Below are 20652 nucleotides of genomic sequence, written 5' to 3'. Positions count from 1 at the left end.
ACATGCTTTCCCCTGTCGGAGTCAGTCTGCAAAACATGTTGCTTGCCGGTTATGGAATGATTTCTTCTGTGTATACGGCTTCCCCAAGAGAATACATTCAGATCAGGGTGCCAACTTTGAGAGCAGACTGATTAAGGACCTTTTGGAGGTGGCGGGGGTGCAAAAGTCACACACCACACCTTACCACCCCATGGGTAATGGCGTGACAGAACGCTTTAACAGGACGCTGGGGAATATGTTGAGAACCCTTCCCCCAACAATGAAAGCCAGGTGGCCCTGGGTGTTGCAGACGCTGACCTTTTGCTACAACTGCACAGTACATGAGACAACCGGCTTTGCCCCTTTTTACCTCATGTTTGGCCGGGTGCCACGTCTCCCTATTGATATTGTGTTCCAGCATGGGCTTCAGGATGAAAGAGTGGTCAGCCATAATGAGTTTGTCTCTCAGTTGAGACAGGACTTGTGTGAAGCTGCAAGGATTGCTCAAAATCGCAGCCTTAATGAGCAAGCCTGTCATGCTCGGCTTTACAACCGCAAAGTCAAGGGTTCTCTGCTGGCTGTGGGTGATCGAGTTTTGTTAGCCAACCGTGGTAAGAGGGGCAAAAGAAAGCTTGCTGACAAGTGGGTTTCTACGCCCTATGATGTTGTGTCGGTTAGGGCTGGGATTAACGTATACAGGATAAGAGATGCCCAATCTGGAAAAGAGAGTTGTGCATCGGAACCTGCTTCTCCCGGTTGACTTTCTTTTCATGGATGAGGTTGAAACTCCTCCCTCGTTTGTCAACTCAGATAATGGGGATGACGAATGTGGAAGTGGTCAAGTCTCTGTGCATGTGGACAATGAAGATGGCTACGATCGCACTGTGGACTGGCTCATGAACTCACCTGACCCAGTCCCTGCCAATGATGCTGACTCACCTGACCCAGTCCCTGCCAGTGATGCTCACTCACCTGACTCAGTCCCTGCCATTGATGCTCACTCATCTGACTCAGACCCTGACAGTGTGACTCTACCAGCCGACCCTGACAGTGTGACTCTACCACCTGACCCAGACCCTGTGAGTGCTGCTGACTTGACTGACCCAGACTCAGTTGGTATTTCTCATTTAACTTACACAGAAGTTGTGGATGAAACCAATGCTATTTGCACGCAACCTCATAGTGTTCATGCGAGCTGTGGTGGTTCAGTCACTACTAGATTTGGGAGGCATGTCAAACCTCCTAAAAAGTTGAAATATGAGATGGCAGCACAGAAGGTTGAAGATACCTCATCTGTTACTAGTTCAGTTTTTGCATTCTTCCATAAGATATTTGAGGTTTAAGCAGTCAGGATATTCTACCAGTTTTTTATGGGTTATATCAGAGTAGTATTTGTATGCGTTTGTTTTATTAAATCCTGTTAAACTGGCACTACAGCCATAGTTTTGTCGTTTTATTTTATTTTTGAAAAGCTGCAGCCGGAAGCTAGTGTTGCACTGAAGGTGGTGCATTTTGGGAATCTGTCAGTGTTAGAGGATTGTTAGCGTTGGGTGAGTTGTTGCTCTGTTCACTCAGTTGTATAATAATAATAATAATTGTGATCTACGTGTACTATTATGTGTATAATCTATCTGCATTTATTGGATATATTTTATGTTTAGCTAAATGTCTTTAGATTCCGTATGTGTATCACTTTTTAAAATAATTGTACATAAACTGAGTGAGCCGTTTTCCAGCTAACTAGTTAGCCGCTAATGTTGTGGAGTGCATGTGGCATTTACGTCACTGATGTGAAACTTTCCTTTGTAGAGCAACATCTCACTATACTGTGGCTAAACTGTGGATCTGTGTGTTCATTCCATGGTTTGCAGGTATGTTTATTTTGAGCTGTTACATGTTTTTATTGAATACTGTTCATCTAAGTAATTTGATTAATCTTTATTGTCACAATTACAAACTAAATTGTTTTATGTTTGTAATAAATGTTATTGGGTTTCTTTATGTTTGTATTTAGAATCCTTTTTCTCTAAACAAATGATACCACTATACAATCACTGTAAGAGTGTTAGAGGATTCTTAGCTTTGAAGCAACATCTCACTGTACTGTGGCTAAACTGTGGATCTGTGTGTCTATTCCATGGTTTGCAGAATAAAAGCTGATTGATATCTCAAACTGACACTGGTGAAGTACAAGAAAGCAACAGCAAAGCAGGACCCAAGTGTCACACTTTGACAATAAATACATAAAAAAATGTATGTCATGTATGTCATGTCATGTATGTCATCTATGGAAGCCGTAGCGCTGTAAAAAGCACGACGTTGCCTGGCCTACCCCCTTCCATCTGTGCACAAACTTATCTCGTGCCCTCATTGGTCATGTGCGCGTTCGTGTGTGTTGGAGGAGGGGCTCTGTAAGGAAGTGGCAGATTTTTTCCGGTTGTGTATTTTCAAATTCTAGTGCACTCGAGTTTCTCCAAAATTACCTACCCCACCTTTAATGTAGCATATCACATTTCGTAACGTTGATGTGATTCAACCATTCTTGCAATTTTGGGGTTTGTATACACATGTTGGAATGCACTTATTGTTAGAATCTTTTAACAAATGGCTAAATAAATGTAATAAAATATATTTTATATTTAAGATATTCCTGCATTAGTGGACATACAGTATGTTTAGATTCCAACTAATTTAACGATTTCCCACCCTAAAACCAACAAGCATAGAAATCTTTTTTAAAGACACTGAACTCATTGATGGTTAAATTCATTAATGCTGCAGCCGTGATGACAGCAGCGTTAATGAAGTGGTGTGTTTAGCTCAGGGAGTGCTAATGATTGAAACAGTTCACACTGCAATTACCACTTCATTATGTTGAGCATGATACACCTGAAGAGAAGCCGTGAATCCCCAGGAACTGCCTGATGAGGGAGAGATTAGACGATGTGCTACAACAAACTGAGAGAAAAAAACAATCACGTGGCACTGTGTCCCAGTTCATCTGGCTCCATATGGGGGGGGGGGGGGGGGGGGGGGGGGGGGGTCCATTACAGAACCTCAAGACAGACTGAAGCTGAGCCTCTTCCCCAATGAGATGAAAACTAAAATCAACAATTTCCGTGTTTGCTCATGACTGCGGTTTGAAATCCTCCTGCCTTATGTTATCAACCTCTTCAGCACCAACAAAAGGCTGCTGTCCAACATATGGACTACTGTGTGTGTATGTCAGTGGATTCAGGCTACCAGAAACGGACAGCACAGACTTGAGTCATAAGGGCCATGTCTACAGGTCACTTGAGGTTATTTCAAAAATGGTCTCACACTACACCTTTATCGCAATGACCGTTTTATCTCAATTGTATCACTCATGTTCAAATCTGTCTGTGAAGTCCAACAGTCGGATGCTCTGGAATCAGAACAACAAAGAGGTGTTAGATTCATTTTTGGAGATTATAAGTAGGACAGCAGTGTCACAGAAATGCTCAAAACGTTCAACTGGGATGAAATTGAGTGAAAGGCAGCGATCGGTTTGATTCTTCTTCTTCTTCAAGATTGTCCATAACGTCTCTTGATGCATCTATGTTCCTAGAGCCTGTTAGAAGTAAGACCCGCAAAGCTAACTCTTTCAACTTCCAGAAAATATCTGCTTCTAGTGACATTGAAATACTCATTCTTTCCTAGATCAATCAGAGTGGAACATGCTACCAGAAGAAGCTGTCAACGCAGAGTCCGTGGAGTGCTTCGGCACATTTTAACACATTTAGCGAGGAATATTCATCCCCCACTGAGCGAGATACATCTGGGTTCTGCTCAGCATTAATCCAGATCCAGTTCAGACTTAGTTTAAGTTCAGAGTATCAGAGCATCACCCAATTAAATTAAACCAAAGCAGTGTCATATTATGTTATCTTAATATGTATGTGTGCATATGTATCTTCCTTAGCAGCAGTCTGTTCTCCTCTAGTTTAATTAAGTGAATAGTGGAAATGGCCTTTCTCTGAACATGGTCCCACACATCCAGTTCACTAGTGAACAAACTGAGGAGGGTGAATTGCCATTCCTACACACACATGTTCATATGAAGACTAACAAGAGCATTTAAAAAGCCCACCACATGGAGCAGTCACTCTGCACTGTAACCTTAACCTACATCAACGCTCAGAGAGCCTCAGCATCATCTCAGTGAGGAGGGGAGACAGTACCAGGTGCATTCTGGGCCATCAGGTACCTCCTGATAGGACTTAAATCCTGGAAAGACACCACTCAGGAAAAAAACCCTGTACCTTCAAAATTCTTCAAGTCATGATGTGAAGGAAAATCTTACCGAGCAAATTGTCAAATAAGCTTTTAGGAGACAGGAGACTCAATCTATAAGGGAGTGCATGTACGTAGACACGTTAGTCTAGCTGCTATAGGCTTGGACTGTCGGGGGACACCTTACTTCTTCCTTCTGTCTGTCTGTACCTGTGTACTCTCATGTTCCGATTAATCCAGCTTCCCCGAAATTAATTTTTTGTGTCTATATCTACGCCGGGATCCTGAGTCGAGGCTGATCCTGTAGCTGTGGTTGCGTCCTGGATCCTCTATCCTGAGTACTGGATCTGAGTCCTGGACTTCGAGTCGTGGCTGAACCTCTTTCTGCGGTCCTGCCTGACTCTCATCATACTACTTCCCTGATGGCTCCCACAGGAGTGTTTTCATGCTCGTGGATTCATCTCCCATTATAGACACATGCATTTCCAAACATTTGGTCTTTCCAAACATTTGGTCTACCTACGCTGTCAAATGTATTATCTCTTCGATTTACACACGGCATCTATTGCACGTCTGTCTGTCCTGGGAGAGGGATCCCTCCTCTGTTGCTCTCCCTGAGGTTTCTCCCATGTTCCCCTTGAAAACTGTGGGGTTTCTCTGGAAGTTTTTTCTTGTACGATGTGAGGGTCTAAGGCAGGAGTGCCCAACCGGTCGATCGCGGGGAGATTCCCAGTCGATTGCGAGATGTTTCTAAAAATAGAACAACAATATTCTGTTTTATTGCTAATGTCCTATACTCTAACATAATCTTCCTGTGCCAGAATAATGCACTTGAACGCATCAAAGCTTTGTGATTAGCCGGCGTGACCCCATGTCTCAGGGTGTGGCTTGTGGGCAGTGGGCACTAATTAGCTGACGTTGTCCATGTCAACAGGAGTGACAGTCCGCACACACACAAGACCGCAATTATGGCAGAAGCAAAAAAGCCCAAAATATATAATTTTCACTCCGAATGGGAGGATGATTATTTTTGTATCTATTCCAATTCAAAGTCCATCTGTCTCATCTGCAATGCGAGCGTGGCTTTATCGAAGAAGGGGAATTTAGGAGTGACATTTCAAAACAGTGCACAAAAGCTACGAGACGGAATTCCCTCCTAATTCTGCCCTATGCTCCCAAAAGGGGAGGGACCTGAAAGGACAGCTAAATGCACAGCAGTCCATTTTCACCAGGCCCAACAACAAGAGCAAGGCTGCTACGGTAGCATCTTATCGTGTCAGTCACGTTCTTATTAAACATCCATGTAGTCCGTTGTATAGAACACTGTAGTTTCCATAGTTTCACGGTTTCACCACAGCAGCAGACGCACACAATGACGTACGCTGGCGCATCATAAACATGTCAGATCGTGAAAGTGCATTCGGATTCTCTAAAGTACCGCAGTCTCTTCTCCTAAGTCCTTTTGAATTCTCCTATCCACTATCCCTTAACCCCGTGACGTTTCACTCAGAGGTCAAGGAATAGGAGATAGGGTTAGAATTTAGGAGCTGATTTTTGGATTATCGGAACGCAACCTCTGTCCTTAACGGCTCGTTGGAGCTCTTGCCCATAGATATATATAAACACAAGATGGCTCATGGGAGATTTTCCAGCGTAGCTGACCGGCCGCCATCTTGCCACAGTCAACAGTTACTCTAATTCGCGTTATGGTAGCTGTTGTAAGTTGAGTGATCTGCACAAAAATACTCTTAACTCGCTGAAATCTTGACTGATTTACAAACGGTTTGGTTTATCATAAACATTATTAGCATGTTTATGATACAGGATGCTTGGACATGTTGAAATTGCAGCTTTTCTTTGTGTATGTGGTTGTATTTATTAGCTGGCTAATAACAAGAGGCTGTGAGTGAGACCTAGTATTACAAAGTTGACCCAGCAACTTCACACCAGTGGGAGAGGCAGAACTGCTCTTTCTTTTCAACATAACTTAAGTTACACATGATTTCTTCCAAGTGGTTTGGCTTGTTAAAAACATCTTGCATTATGATACAGGAATTTGCTGGCTTTGTGTTTACAGAAGTACCTGACTATGCCGGACTTTTGTGCAGCCTACGAATGCTCCAATCGCCGCTGTCTGCCACCTACTATGTATTTATTAAATCTTCATGTTCCATGAGACGCAGCACTATGTTCCCCACATATGTTTATGTTTGCTCAGTCTAATAAACCCATAACATGGTTGTGAAAGAATACCAAAGCTGAGGCTGGACGATGATTGATTGTTGGTGTGCCATGTGTCACTGTGTGTCTTATTGGTTTTGTGTTATACTGTATTTTATTGTGTGCAGCTGTTCCTTATCTCCAAGACACATTTAAAACAAATAACCTTGAACCTTGAAGCCCCATCTCTCCCCACCTGCTCCTGCTTCCTACATCTCCTCCACACCACACCAAGTTGTTCTTCTTAATAATAATAATACATTTATTTTGGGGGGCCGCCTTTCATAACACCCAAGGACACCTTACAGGGGCATAGGGGAAATATAGGGAACAATTTAAACAGTGGATTTTGTGATATATCAGCCGGGGTGAGACAAGACAAACCACAAATGGACTACAGAAGGACACAAAAGGACACATGGTACAGTTTATATTATTCTTGGTCTTTTTTTAATAACATATTTCAAAGGTTCTGGATTTGTTTACAAATCTAGAAACTAAATACAAAACTAGGATGATATGAAGATCTCATGTCAAAAATAATTGTGATAAATGAGACAGAACTGGCCTGTCTGTGTCTTCTGATAAAGGTGTGAATATCTAAATAATATACCAACATATGCTATTGTCATTAGTTGTGTCCCTGTTCTTCAAGCTAAGGCATTGCTAAATTAACAACTCTTGGCTGATAGAGCGATAACATGAGACCGACTTTTACATAAATGTATTTTAATTTTATAATTTATTTATAATTTATTTTAAATATTAACAATATAATAAAATAAATGGAAATATATACACCGGCAAATATTTAATATAAATACCTTGTGTGTGTGTGTATAGCTATTGCTTTATCTGATTAATGTTATTTTCATATGAAAGTCCATGATTATAAGTATGCGGTATCATAACTACATCTTTGATGTTTATAAAAAACCAAACCGTTTGAAAATTGAGCAAGCTATGGTTATTTAACCTGTTAAACGGACCCTGTTTTTTTTTTCAGGACACTGTGTCTCAGGGGATCTTAATATTTAAGAACCTATTAGTGTTTTTTACCAGATTAAAATAATCTCAGCTAACTGACGATATAAACCATTTTTACCAAAACAAAACACAAGTCTCATAAGAAGCATCTAAATGACCCCTTAGCAAAAAATGCTAACGGACATTGGCACAGAACTCAAGATAAAAGTACCCTTATTACTTATCGTAGCTGCACATACAAGATCTCCGATTAAAGCTGAGGTTCCACAGATTATTTAGGTATATAGTATCATCACTGAGTGATCCGAATTTGCGACAGGGGAAGCAAAGACCGACATCATAACACCTTTACGTAGCTTCTAGGGAGATCGTCTCACCGTAGCTGTTAATCTGATCAAAAGACGTGTTCAATGGCATTAAAACGAGAAAAAACGCGTCTGAATCGGTTAATCCATAGGTTGATAAAGTTCCTTGGCAATAATTGGAATTATTTATCATCCATAATTCCATTTTTATGTAAAAATCGCAGAGCAAAGGTTAGCTGCTAATGGTAGCCACCAGAGTGGCTGCTGCTTCTGGTCTTGGCTATGCGGCAGTATAATACACACACATGACCAAATAAGGACTATGTGGGAGTTCCCCTCGATTCCATTGGCTCTGACGGTTAGAAAGAGATGTCACATGTCAAAATCCAGCAGGGGGAGCCAGAGATATGAAAAATCAAATGGCCCCAGAAGAGGTTTTGTTTTTGTTGCTAAATCTGTCTAAAAATGTCAAATATTACTTGTTTTGCATCAATCTTGATACAGGGTACTTATTATATGTTGTACTTTGGTTTCCTAAAGCTTTTAGTCTACTAACCCATCATCCAAGGTTAGTTTTCACTATAAGTACAGAATATCTTTGGGACGGACACTATAATTTACAGTTTTTTACGATGTTCAATCTGAATTTTCTTTAAAATAAAAAACATCTATATTGAATCTGACTTTTCTACATCCAACTGACAGGTTTATCATTACTTTGAGATAAAAGATTATTAATTTAACCCTTTTAGAAGGGAAGATATGGTCATTTGTTCTGGGAATGTCATTTTCGAGCCTGAAACCTGAAAAACAGGCTCTGGGTTTAACAGGTTAAATAGTAAACCATAATGTTATGAATGAGAGAACTGCCTGTGGCAAGATGGCGGCCAAGTGGCAACGTCGGTCTCCATTGGCCAACAGCGCGGGTGAGTCATCTAGTGTTTATATATATCTATGCTCTTGCCCCCCCTCCCTGTGAGCCCAGTGTGCTCCGATAGGCTAGGCTAGGCCTAGGCCCTTTCTCATTTCTCTAACTCCCCTCCTCGACTCCTCTCCTCGACTCCTATCCTCGAGACTTAGTCCCGCCCACAGGAGATGCGAGCGGAGGAGCCGAGGAGGGGAACCGAGTAGAGAGGAGGGGAAGCAGCAGGCGGTTAGAGAAATGAGAACTCCTCTCCTCTGAGCGGTCATTTTAAAGAGACGTCCATTAATGATGACAGGAGGCACAGCAGCACTCTGTCTGATGGACAGATGTGTTCATGACGACTTATATATTTACTTTTAATTCATTCACAGTGCGGTATAATGAGACAATAACAGGCTACACACACACACACACACACACACACACACACACACACACACACACACACACACACACACACACACACACACACACACACACACACACACACACACACACACACACACACACACACACACACACACACACACACACACACGTATATATTTTTTAATATATACAATTTCAGAATCAAACAGAGCACTCTCATAATAACGTGAGGAAAATAAATTACGGGCCAAAAGTTTTATTTACAAGTATTAAAAGTAAGCAGAGGACACCAAACCAACTGCAACTGAGACCAGTCTGTCCGCCGCATCTACGCACACACTGCACCACACACACACCTACACACTGTACCACACACACGCACCAACAGCTAACAGCCGTTGTGTATTTTATTATTTGAAGCACTAAATGGTCTTAGAAAAATATCGACTCTTTGTTTGTAGATATCTACTAAACTAAAGCAAATAAAGAGAGTAGTTCTCACTGTAAACATCGCGTCGCGATGAAAGCAGTTAATAAAATAATATCCAGGGGATGCTTGCAGAGCTGTAATTGGCTGAGATAAGTCCGGTCGTGCGTCACGACTCTTTGAAACATCTCTGTTCCCGGAAATGCATCTACGAAGGAGCCGTGGAGGACCGTGGAGGACCCATCAGTGTATCCTCGGTTATAGCTCCTCCAGAGAGCCTCCTCGACGCTCGATCCTCGGTCCTCGAAATGCATTTAGAGAAATGAGATGTCCTTCAACATGGCGCGCTGAAATTCATTCCCGGGTCACTACCGGAGGACCGAGGAGTCGAGGAGGGGGATTTGATGAAATGAGAAAGGGCCCCTAATCAAAATAACTTCAAATCCAGATTCAATGTTGTTTGTATAAGTAGGCTATATATGTTTTCGTTTCGTTTATTTAATAAGTTGATTTCAGGACAACTTTGGGAATTTTGTTTGTTTGTTCGAGAGAGGCAGAGAGAGGCAGAGAGAGAGAGAGAGAGAGAGAGAGAGAGAGAGAGAGAGAGAGAGAGAGAGAGGTCTGCTTAGTTGCAATTCTGTAGTTTATGCAATTTAGGCCTATAAATTGTTTATGTAACTTATGTGCCAGTGTGTCCATGGTTTTGAGTCTATGTGTGTGTGTTGAGTGCAGCGCCGTCTGGTTTTTGCAGTACAGTAACTAAAGTAGGACTAAGCATACCGGTAGTTTCTGTGGACCTGTCTGCTCGTTTTGTGAGTGCACTGCACGCTTGCGCACTTGTGTGGCATTGTTTGGGATTACCTCGTTAAAATAGCGTCCCCCCAGTAAAAAAATCCCCACTACACCACTGGGTACAGGCGTATATGCAGTGGCAGCTGGTGGAAAATATTTCTGCTGGGGCTATGGAAATGGTGACAAAACCATACTAGGGCAGTCCGGGGGATCGTCCCCCGGAATAACTTTTTGAGAAATGACCCCTTAAATTATGACTTCTGGTGATGTTAGAGGGGAGGGGGGGGAGGACAAATTGAGGCTTAAAAATATGAGATAATCCATAATCTTCAGTGTGGTTAGCTATGAATCTTCCTGTGCAACAGTAAGTAGGCCCACACAAACTGCAGAACACTGGTGCTTTGGGAAGACTCAAATGATTTTAATTCCCATTTAAAATCAGGAGACTAAATACGAACATTGTGTGTGTGTGTGTGTGTGTGTGTGTGTGTGTGTGTGTGTGTGTGTGTGTGTGTGTGTGTGTGTGTGTGTGTGTGTGTGTGTGTCATACTTGCCAACCCTCCCGATTTCCGCGGGACACTCCTGCATTTCTCCCGATTTCTGACAAAATCCGATTTACTCACGACTGTTTCCACTCGGACTTTAATACAGCTACACCATTGTTTGGTTTCCATGGTAGCGCGTCTCTTTAGCAGCGCACGCAACTCAAAGTCTGAGAGGGTGAGGAAGATGAAAACTGAACAAGAATCGACAACTCGACCCTCTGATCACTCCTTTCCTGTAAAATACAGGTCCAGCCCACACATATGCTCCATGGTGCCACAGGCATTGCCCTTACAACTACAATAAGCATGTAAATGTTCATCTACAGCTCCGGCGATCCACGAGCACCGGAGTCTACACCTGCAGACAACTACTGTAGTGTCACCTTGGATACGAGTCCAAACAACTCACAGACACACAGGCCAGGGCGCTGACAGGGCGCCCTTTGAGCATCAGATCTGATGACGCTGATTGGCTGAAATTATGTTTCGGCGGCATAGTTTACAGATAGCAACAGTCCGCTTGTTGGCTGCTGCTGCTCTGGCTGAGGGCTCCTTTCTACCGCCCGGACGAGAGAGGGTAATGATACACGCTGCGGCCAGCCAGGAAACATGTGACTTATCAGTAACTTTTGACGTCGTAAAACAATTTTAAACGAGATTTTATTTTAGATTATAAATGTTACTGATACCAACTAGATAATATTTACCTTGTTCTTTAAAAATAAAAATAAAAAATATTTTTAAATTAATTTTTAACGACAATCAAACATGTGGGAAGAGGGGGGGCGGCGCCCCTAGCGCCCCTATGGGCCGGCCCCCACTGCGTATATGTTATACGCTAACTAACCGAACTGTACCTACAACTGTTGTTATAAAAGAGTAAGTTATTTTTTACCTGTAATAAACTACTACTGTTTGATGAAAAATCAATCATCAAATATATGAATGATATGTTATAGGAGCAAATAATTCAGGGAAGAAAGGCTACTAAGTATTTCCATCGAAATTTATTTTTAGAAATGTAAAAAAATGAACATGTGTAAATATACATATAAATACTGTATATCATCCATTCCTCCCCTTATAGGCGTTTTCAACATCTTGCCTATCGAAGCTTTGTAAACTGCTGCCGGGGCTTTTTAGGACGAGGCATCAGAGTGGTCATCCTGTGTGTGTGTGTGTGTGTGTGTGTGTGTGTGTGTGTGTGTGTGTGTGTGTGTGTGTGTGTGTGTGTGTGTGTGTGTGTGTGTGTGTGTGTGTGTGTGTGTGTGTGTTGTCCGCCAGATACGCCAGGAGTTTCCTGGGGCCTCATGTATAACGCCGTTTGTAGGATTGACATGGGAAGGTTGCTTACGTAGTAGAAATCCGAAAAATAGGTCCATAAATGTTCCGCCACTTTCCGATTCACCAAACATTGCGTACCGGCGAGGAAAGTGCATGGCACTTCCTACGCCTGTTTCCCTTTATAAATCACAACCGACTCGAAATGCGGTGCAGCTTTTGCGGACTTCACGTAACGCCCATTTTTGCCTATAAATAGTCAAAGAAACGCCCTTTCATCATGCCTTTCATTCATTCATTTTGACTGACTGCATGGAGAAGATCGCAGGAAATGACGATAGCTCAAAAAAATAATCTCACACCGTGTCAGATTTTGGTTATTTTGGGGAGGTCGAGATAAATCATATTGTTTGGTGGATGCAGTTTGAACCAGAGTAGCAGCATGGAGGTCGGATCGTCACAAAAATAAATAAATAAGTGGTCCGAAAAAGGTTAATGACAACAAAAATACACATAGCCTTCCTCAGGCAGTGTGTTTGTACCGGGGACAGGAGACCCCCCCTTGATGAGAAACTGTAAGAAATGATCGGGCAATCCCTCCGGAGTGGAGTCATGACGACTGGATCTGAATTATTTTTTTGTATTTGGTAGTTTGTGTCCCAGCTGTCGATCAGCTGTGCGCAGCGTCTCCACTGCAGCCTGTGCAGCTCAACCCCCCCTCCGCAGCAACTCTATATCCACCAGTTAAAGGAAATACAACTAATGTGTTGTGTTATATTCGCTGTACAATTTACCACATATGGTGCTCTTAGTTTCCATACCTCCTGTGTTTTACGAGCGACTTATCAAGTCTTGGCAAACGGTATAAAACACGATTAAACATGTATTAAACATATATAAAACCATGCTCATATCTACAACCTATAGAAATGCAAAACGGCGTCAGTTTAGACGTAATTATGTCCTCCTGCTTACCGCATCATTTATGAGAAAACATTTCATAACATTAACACAACATATTCGAGGTGGTTTTAAATAACATATCCCTATTTTTTTATTTCTCCAAGTTATGTTTTTGTGTGCACTGAGGAGTCTCAAACAGGCGTTTGTTTAATCATTTTAAGATTGGCTTTGATCAATGTTTGAAAAATGAATTCTTCATATATGATAAATGAGAGGTAACATTTTATTTATTGTATTATTTCCACATATTTCTCTCCATTCTTCCTTCTGCCAACGGTGTCGCAGTGTTTCGTCTCTCCCGTTTTTGTGCTTAGTGCGTACGCATGGGTTAGTGTTTGCGTGGAGGACCGCACGTTTTCCCGTCAAGTTAGTATTTTATAAATCGCAAACATTGCGTAGAAACTGCCGTACGCCATTTTTTGAGCGCATATCCCTTTATAAATGAGCCCCCAGGCCCGGCTCCAGAACAAAATGACTCAGGGTGCATCTGAGATTAGAGAGGGTGCAGTGGTAAAGTGCTAATTTTATAAGTGGGGAGTGGACCTAACAACTTCTAGCAGGGTCCTCACTTCCTCTAGGGGGGTCCGGGAAGTTTTTTTTTTCAATATTGAAGTTAAAATCAATGGTGCACTTTGAGAGCAAAATTAAGACATATATGGATCTATGCAGTGGTGGCTGGTGGAAAATATTTTAGGTGGGGCTGTGGAAATGGTGACCAAACAGTGCTAGGGGGTCCGAGGGGATGCTCCCCCGGTGGTGGTGGTGGGGGGGGGGGGGAGGACAAATTGAGGCTTAAAAATATGAGAAGACTGATCAATACCTCCATAATCTTCAGTGTGGTTAGCTATGAATCTTCCAAAACTTCCAAACACCTTGTCCTGGACATAGTTTCTACAGCATAAACTCTGCAACAGTACAATAGGCCCACACAAACTGCAGAACACCGGGGCTTTGGGAACACTCAAAATTACTTTAAATGATTTAATTCCCATTTAACCTGTTAAGGGGCTTTTTCTCCCCCGTTTTCTTTCTCACAAAACTGTGTCTCAGGGCTTCTTAAAATGTAACAAACTATTCATGTGTCCTACTCATTTAACGGGAAGAAACTCAGGTAACTGATGATATGAACCATATTTACCGAAACAAAACACAAGTCTCACAAGAAGTGTCTAAATGAGCCCTGAACGACTCTAGGTATAAATCAATCGATATACTTATTGGATATGCACAAACAAGCTTAGCTAACAAGCTGAGATCCCACAGATTCTAGAAATATAAGTATCATCACTGAGCGATCAGAACTCGCGACTGGGGAAGAAAATACAGACATCACACGGCGTAGCTTTAGATAGCAAAACACGGAGAAATGCTCTCCTTTTGCTGTTATTCTGATCAAAAACAAGAAAAACGCGGCTGAAGGTTAATCCATAGGTTAATCCAATGCGTCTGTCACTTTGAAAAAAATATTGAGTTTTCATAATAGCTGCTAATGATAGCTTCCAGAGTGTATGACAGCATCGTGTTTTGTCTCCTTGGATACGAGTCCAAACAACTCAGACTGCACCGGGCGCTGACGTAGGCGCCCCTGTGACCATCAGATTTGACGACGCTGATTGGCTGAAATTATATTTCGGCGGCATAGTTTAAAGACCGCTAGCGTCGGTGTCCAGGGTGAACGGCAGCCCGGGGTTGGCTGGGGCGAGAACCGGGGATTCACTCAAAGCACGCCGAAGGCTGTCAAACGCCGCTTGACATTGCTCAGACCACAGGAAATCCCTGTCCTTCTGCAGCAGCTGGAACAAGGGTGCGGCAGTGCAAGCAAAACCCCGTACAAACTTTCTGTAGTACGAGGCCAGGCCCAGGAAACTCTTCAGCTGAGGCCCAGGAAACTCTTCAGCTGTTTCTGGTTGCGAGGATTTGGCCAGCCTGCGACCGCTTGCACTTTCTCTTGCAGGGTGCCGATGCCCTCACCCCCCACTTTGTGGCCCAGGAAAGTGACCTCTCTCTGCATGAAATAACACTTATCTGGATGTAGCTTCAAACCAGCGGCTCTGATCCTTTCCAGCACCACTTTTAGAGATCCCAGTGAAATCCCACTCAAACGAGCTGCCATGCACCAGGATGTCGTCCAGGTAAACCAAGCACTGTTGGCGCAGAATCCCAGACAGCGCCCTGTCCATCAACCGCACAAAGGTGGCTGGGGCATTACAAAGCCCAAAACTGAGGACCTTGAACTGCCATAGTTCCCGGCCGGTGCAGAAAGCCGTTTTTGGTCTGGCCTCTTGGGCAAGAGGAACTTGGTAATACCCACTGCGGAGGTCCAAGGAAGAGAACCACAACGACCCTGTGACCGGGTCCAGGGACTCATCGATGCGGGGAAGGGGGTATGAATCCTTCTTGGTGACCCCGTTCACCGGTCTGTAGTCGGAGCACAGCCGCCAGCCACCTGTCTTCTTCGGGACCATGACTACAGGTGCTGCCCGGCTGTCGGAGGGCTCGATGATGTCTGCCTGCAGCATGCTCTGCACTGCCTCGTCGCAAGCCTGCTGACGAGCCAGGGGAAGTCGGCGCGGGCGACACTTGATGGGACACGAGTCCCCGGTATCAATCTCGTGTTCTACCAGATGCGTTCGGCCCACCTCCTCCTCATTCATGGCGAAACTGCCCTCGAACTCTAGCAGCAGCTGCCACAATTGCTCTTGCTGCTCGGTATTCAGGCCGCCACAGTTCTTCCTCCACACCTCCAATACTGCAGACTGAGCCTCTTCCACCCCAGTCTGGGGTAACTGGGGGGGGGGCTGTGCACGGGTGGCACAGGCCGGGGGTGACAGGTGCGGAATTGTCCTGAGTGGACGTCACCGGGAATAAGGGAAAGGAGGGAGGATTTTCTTCCGTTCCTAGGGTACTCACGTTGTGGGGGTCTCCCCGCCGGTTCAGCAGGGTTGTGGATATGGGTCATAGTGATCACAGGACCTCCTGGAAACTCACTGTGCCTGCTTGAAGATCCAGGTGGCAGCCAGACGCCCTCAAAAAGTTCAGAGCTAGAATACACGGGTCCTGTACATCCGCTATCCACACGGGGTGCTGCACTGCAACTCCCCCCACCGACACAGTCAGCATGCCTCTTCCTTTCATAGGCGCCAGCTCTCCTATGACTGTGCGTAGACGCACCGCTGTCGGCTCTAACATAGTCCCACTGGGCAACACATCTGGTCTTACCAGGGTTACTGTAGAGCCTGTGTCCACCAGTGCAGTGCAAGGCACCCCTTCCACAGCGACAGGGACATAACAGGAATCCCCACCACCAGCACGGCCCACCGCGACGACAGGCTCCAAGCATGTGCTGTCATCTTCTTCAGGAAGGCGTAGAGTCTGGCTCCCCCGGCTGTGCTGCCTTCACGGACGCGGCGGCTGCTACTGGTTGATGGGCGCCGCCATTGTTGTTTTCATCCAGCTTGGTATTGGCGCGAAATGCAGCTGAAGATGGCGACATTCCCGCGTCTCTAGCCATCATCACCGCCGACTCCCTCAGGCGCTCTCTCGCCTCCCGTGCCTTCATGAACTCCCCACTCATGTCCTTCGACTTCCTCTCCATCACTACTTTCTTGCTTCATTCCCATCTTGCTGAACTTTTCCATCTCCGCTAGCTTACCTGCTAGCTCCGTGACGCAGTTACGAACTCCCGTCAGAAAAGATGTCCTCTGTTCGAAAAGTCACTTCTGACACCAATGTAACGTTCACAAATGGAGTCGGAAACAGGCTTTAAGTTATTAGGCTTTAATAACTCTTCTTTTTCTCAGATGATCACAGGTTCATGTACAGCTTGTGGGTTCAACCTCACACACTCACTCTAACTCCCACACATACCCACATATATATCAGTGTCTACGTCACAACTTCGCGCCCTCCCCGTCTGCTCCCCCAACCACAGGCCCGCACCTCAACCAGCATCACTGTGCAGCTCTATGATTGGCAGAGAGACGGGGGATGCCTGAGTGACACCCTCAGCATCCTAAGAGGGTCGCTACAAGATTAAAAAAACAACAAATAAAAAATAACAAATGTGAAAAACAGAATACCGTATTGTTAAATACAGTATTTATCCACATTCATGGTAATATTTGTATATTCAACAAAAAAACGTCTTCATATTAATAATAATAATAAATCATATGTTTCCGAAAGGGAGTAGGAGGAAGCAAATGCTTATTAATTCCCACCCCTTACTTGATCAATGAGTGTCCTTTAAGTCATTATGCAAGTTATTCCTACATACATTTACATTTATACATACATATCCAATAACTTCTCATCTTCAATCACCTTTCTTCATTCTCATATTTTTCCAAAAAAGTGTTTCTGTACATCCTTTTAAACTGAATTATGCTTGTGCTTTGTTTTAACTCCTGCTCCAAACCATTCCATAAAATCACCCCACAGATTGTTATACTCATACTTCTCAGAGTTGTTCTGACCTTGAGTTGTTTAAAATGTAGATTTCATCTCAAATTATACCCACCCTCTCTGTCTACGAACAATGTTTTTAATTTCCTAGGAAGTAGATTATGTCTGGCTCTGTACATGATTTGTGCCGTTTTAAATTTAACCAGGTCAATGAACTTCAATATATGTGTGACTTCAAAAATAATACATTAGTGTGTTCAAGATATCCAACATTATTGATAACTCTTATCTGGTCCAAACAAAGTAGGAACAGCATCGTTCTTCAGTGCCATACGCTACATATCCGGCATGAATCGCTGAAAGGTTTGTGAAGCTTTGTTTCGTGAAAGGCTGGCAGAGGGTGCGGCCATAGCTCTGGGCGTGGCTACTGGGCATCCCTACGTCACGATAACCAGGAAGAAAACATGAAATCTCCAACGAGGCGTTTTGGGGGAGGTCTTTTATTGCAGTTCACAGTTCAAATGGTTCAGTTTCCCAGTGATGTCTGTTAAAAATGCAAGGTCAAGTATCAAGTAGTGGTAATGTAGAAATGTTGGGAAGTCTGAGTCACCTTTGCATTGCGCAATGAATCCTGCATGTCTTCTGTTACTGTCCTTTCTTCTTCGAGGAAGTACAGAAACACGTAACTCTTGATTTGTTTTAATGTGTGAAGTGCAATAAACGACAGCGGCTTTTTGGCATGTTAAAACTATTATTTTCTGCCTCGTTCATGAGAGTAACAGCTGGCGAAATTACAGCCCTGCCTACTGATTTTAATTTAACCATATATCGAGCCTGATGTCACGGCTGGAGGGCAAGGTACAAAGGACCCAAATGCAGAATATCCAAAAACCAGGGCCAAAAGGGTGGGTGGAGACAGCCGACAGCCCAGGGGCACAGCGGAGGACCCGGAAGGTGGTCTCGGGCGGATGACCCGGGGACAAGGCAGAGTCCATGGAGGGGGTCTCGGGCGGACGGCCACAGTGGGCGAACTCAGGGGGCCGGGCACGAGGGCGAGGGCCGCGGCCGGGAAAGTCAGGGGGCCGGGCCCGAGGGCGAAGACCGCAGCTCTCAGGGGGCCGAGCATGAGGGCGAAGGCCACGGCACTCAGGGGGCCGGGCTCGAGGGCGAAGCAGGCGGCGACGGAACAACTCCGGAGGCCGGGCAGGAACCGGAGCCGGTGGGACAGGCTTCGGCAGGATCCCCCACGGAAGAGGACCAGGAGTTGGCAGGACCCCCGGCGAGACAGGTGGCGGCGGGACCTCCAACGGAACAGGACATAGGGTTGGCAGGACCCCCGGCAGAAGAGTAGTCGGCGGGACCCCCAATGGGACAGGACATAGGATTGGCAGGACCCCCGGAAGAAGAGTAGTCGGCGGGACCCCCAAAGGGACAGGACATATGGTTGGCAGGATCCCCGGCAGAAGAGTAGTCGGCGGGACCCCCAATGGGACAGGACATAGGATTGGCAGGACCCCCGGAAGAAGAGTAGTCGGCGGGACCCCCAAAGGGACAGGACATATGGTTGGCAGGATCCCCGGCAGAAGAGTAGTCGGCGGGACCCCCAACGGGACAGGACATGGAGCTGGCAGGACCCCCAGCGGAAGAGTAGTCGGCGGGACCTCCAACGGGACAGGACATGGAGCTGGCAGGACCGCCAGCGGAATCTCCAACGGCACAGAACACAGGTTTGGCAGGATCCCCGGCAGAAGAATCTTCGGCTGGGCCTCCAACGGCACGGGACATAGGGTTGGCAGGACCCCCGGCAGAAGAGTAGTCGGCGGGACCTCCAACGGAACAGGACACTGGGTTGGCAGGACCCCCGGCAGAAGAATCATCGGCGGGGGCTCCAACGGCACAGGACATAGGGTTGGCAGGACCCCCGGCAGAAGAGTAGTCGGCGGGGCCTCCAACGGCACAGGACATAGGGTTGGTAGGAACCCCGGCAGAAGAGTAGTCGGCGGGACCCCCAACGGCACAGGACATAGGGTTGGCAGGACCCCCGGCAGAAGAGTAGTCGGCGGGACCCCCAACGGGACAGGACATGGAGTAGGCAGGACCCCCAGCGGAACCTCCAACGGACCAGGACATAGGGTAGGGACTCGAGAGGGGACTCGAGAGGGGACTCGAGAGGGAACTCGAGTAGGGACTTGAGTTTGGACTAGAGAAGGGAGTAGAGTAGGGACTGGAGATGGGACTAGAGATGGGACTAGAGAGGGGACTAAAGAAAGGACTTGGGGAGGGACTGGAGGAGGGACTAGAGAGGGGACTTGAGAATGGACTAGAGGAGGGACTAGAGGAGGGATTAGAGGAGGGACTTGAGATGGGACTAGAGGAGGGACTTGGGAAGGGACTTGAGTTGAGACTAGAGAAGGGAGTAGAGTAGGGACTGGAGATGGGACTAGAGATTGGACTAGATAGGGGACTAGAGGAGGGACTGGAGGAGGGACTAGAGAAGGGACTAGAGGAGAGACTTGAGATGGGACTAGAGGAGGGTCTTGGGAAGGGACTTGGGAAGGGACTGCAGGAGAGACTTGAGGAGGGACTAGGGAAGGGGCTGGAGAAGGGACTTGAGAAGGGAATTGAGTAGGGACTTTAGTTGGGACTAGAGGAGGGACCATGGCTGCTGGGGCCGGAACCAGGGCCTGAACCATGTCTTCTGGGGGGCTGCTGGGGCAGGAATCCTGGCCTTGCATTTCCTTCCATGCTGCCTTGAAGCCTTGTGGAGACTCAGAGGACCTCCAAAGGCCAGACGAGACCCAGCGAAAGGGTCCTTGAAAGGAGCCTTGTTGGGAACTGTGGCCGGCAAGGGGCTAGCATGCCAGGGGCTAGCAGGCCGGGAAACAGGTTTGACCTCAAAACTACCAAAAAAGTCCTCCACCCACTCGGGTAGTGACTCCTTTAACCAGGACCTTGAGGTTACTTCTTGGCGTGCTATTGAGATAATAGACTGCCTCTCTTCACTACTGTCATTTTTAAAGCACATCAAATTGTACGTCACCTCGTACAGGCTGTCCGCTGGGTCCATCTTTGGTGGGATTATTCTGTCACGGCTGGAGGGCAAGGTACACAGGACCCAAATGCAGAATATCCAAATCCAAATACTTTTATTGCGGAACGAGCAACAAAGTAAAATCAGGCATGGCAGAACAAAAAAATCCC

The sequence above is a fragment of the Notothenia rossii genome (assembly GCF_949606895.1).
Source record: "Notothenia rossii genome assembly, chromosome: 9".
Taxonomy (NCBI): Eukaryota; Metazoa; Chordata; class Actinopteri; order Perciformes; family Nototheniidae; genus Notothenia; species Notothenia rossii.
Note: the sequence above shows the minus strand (reverse complement) of the source record.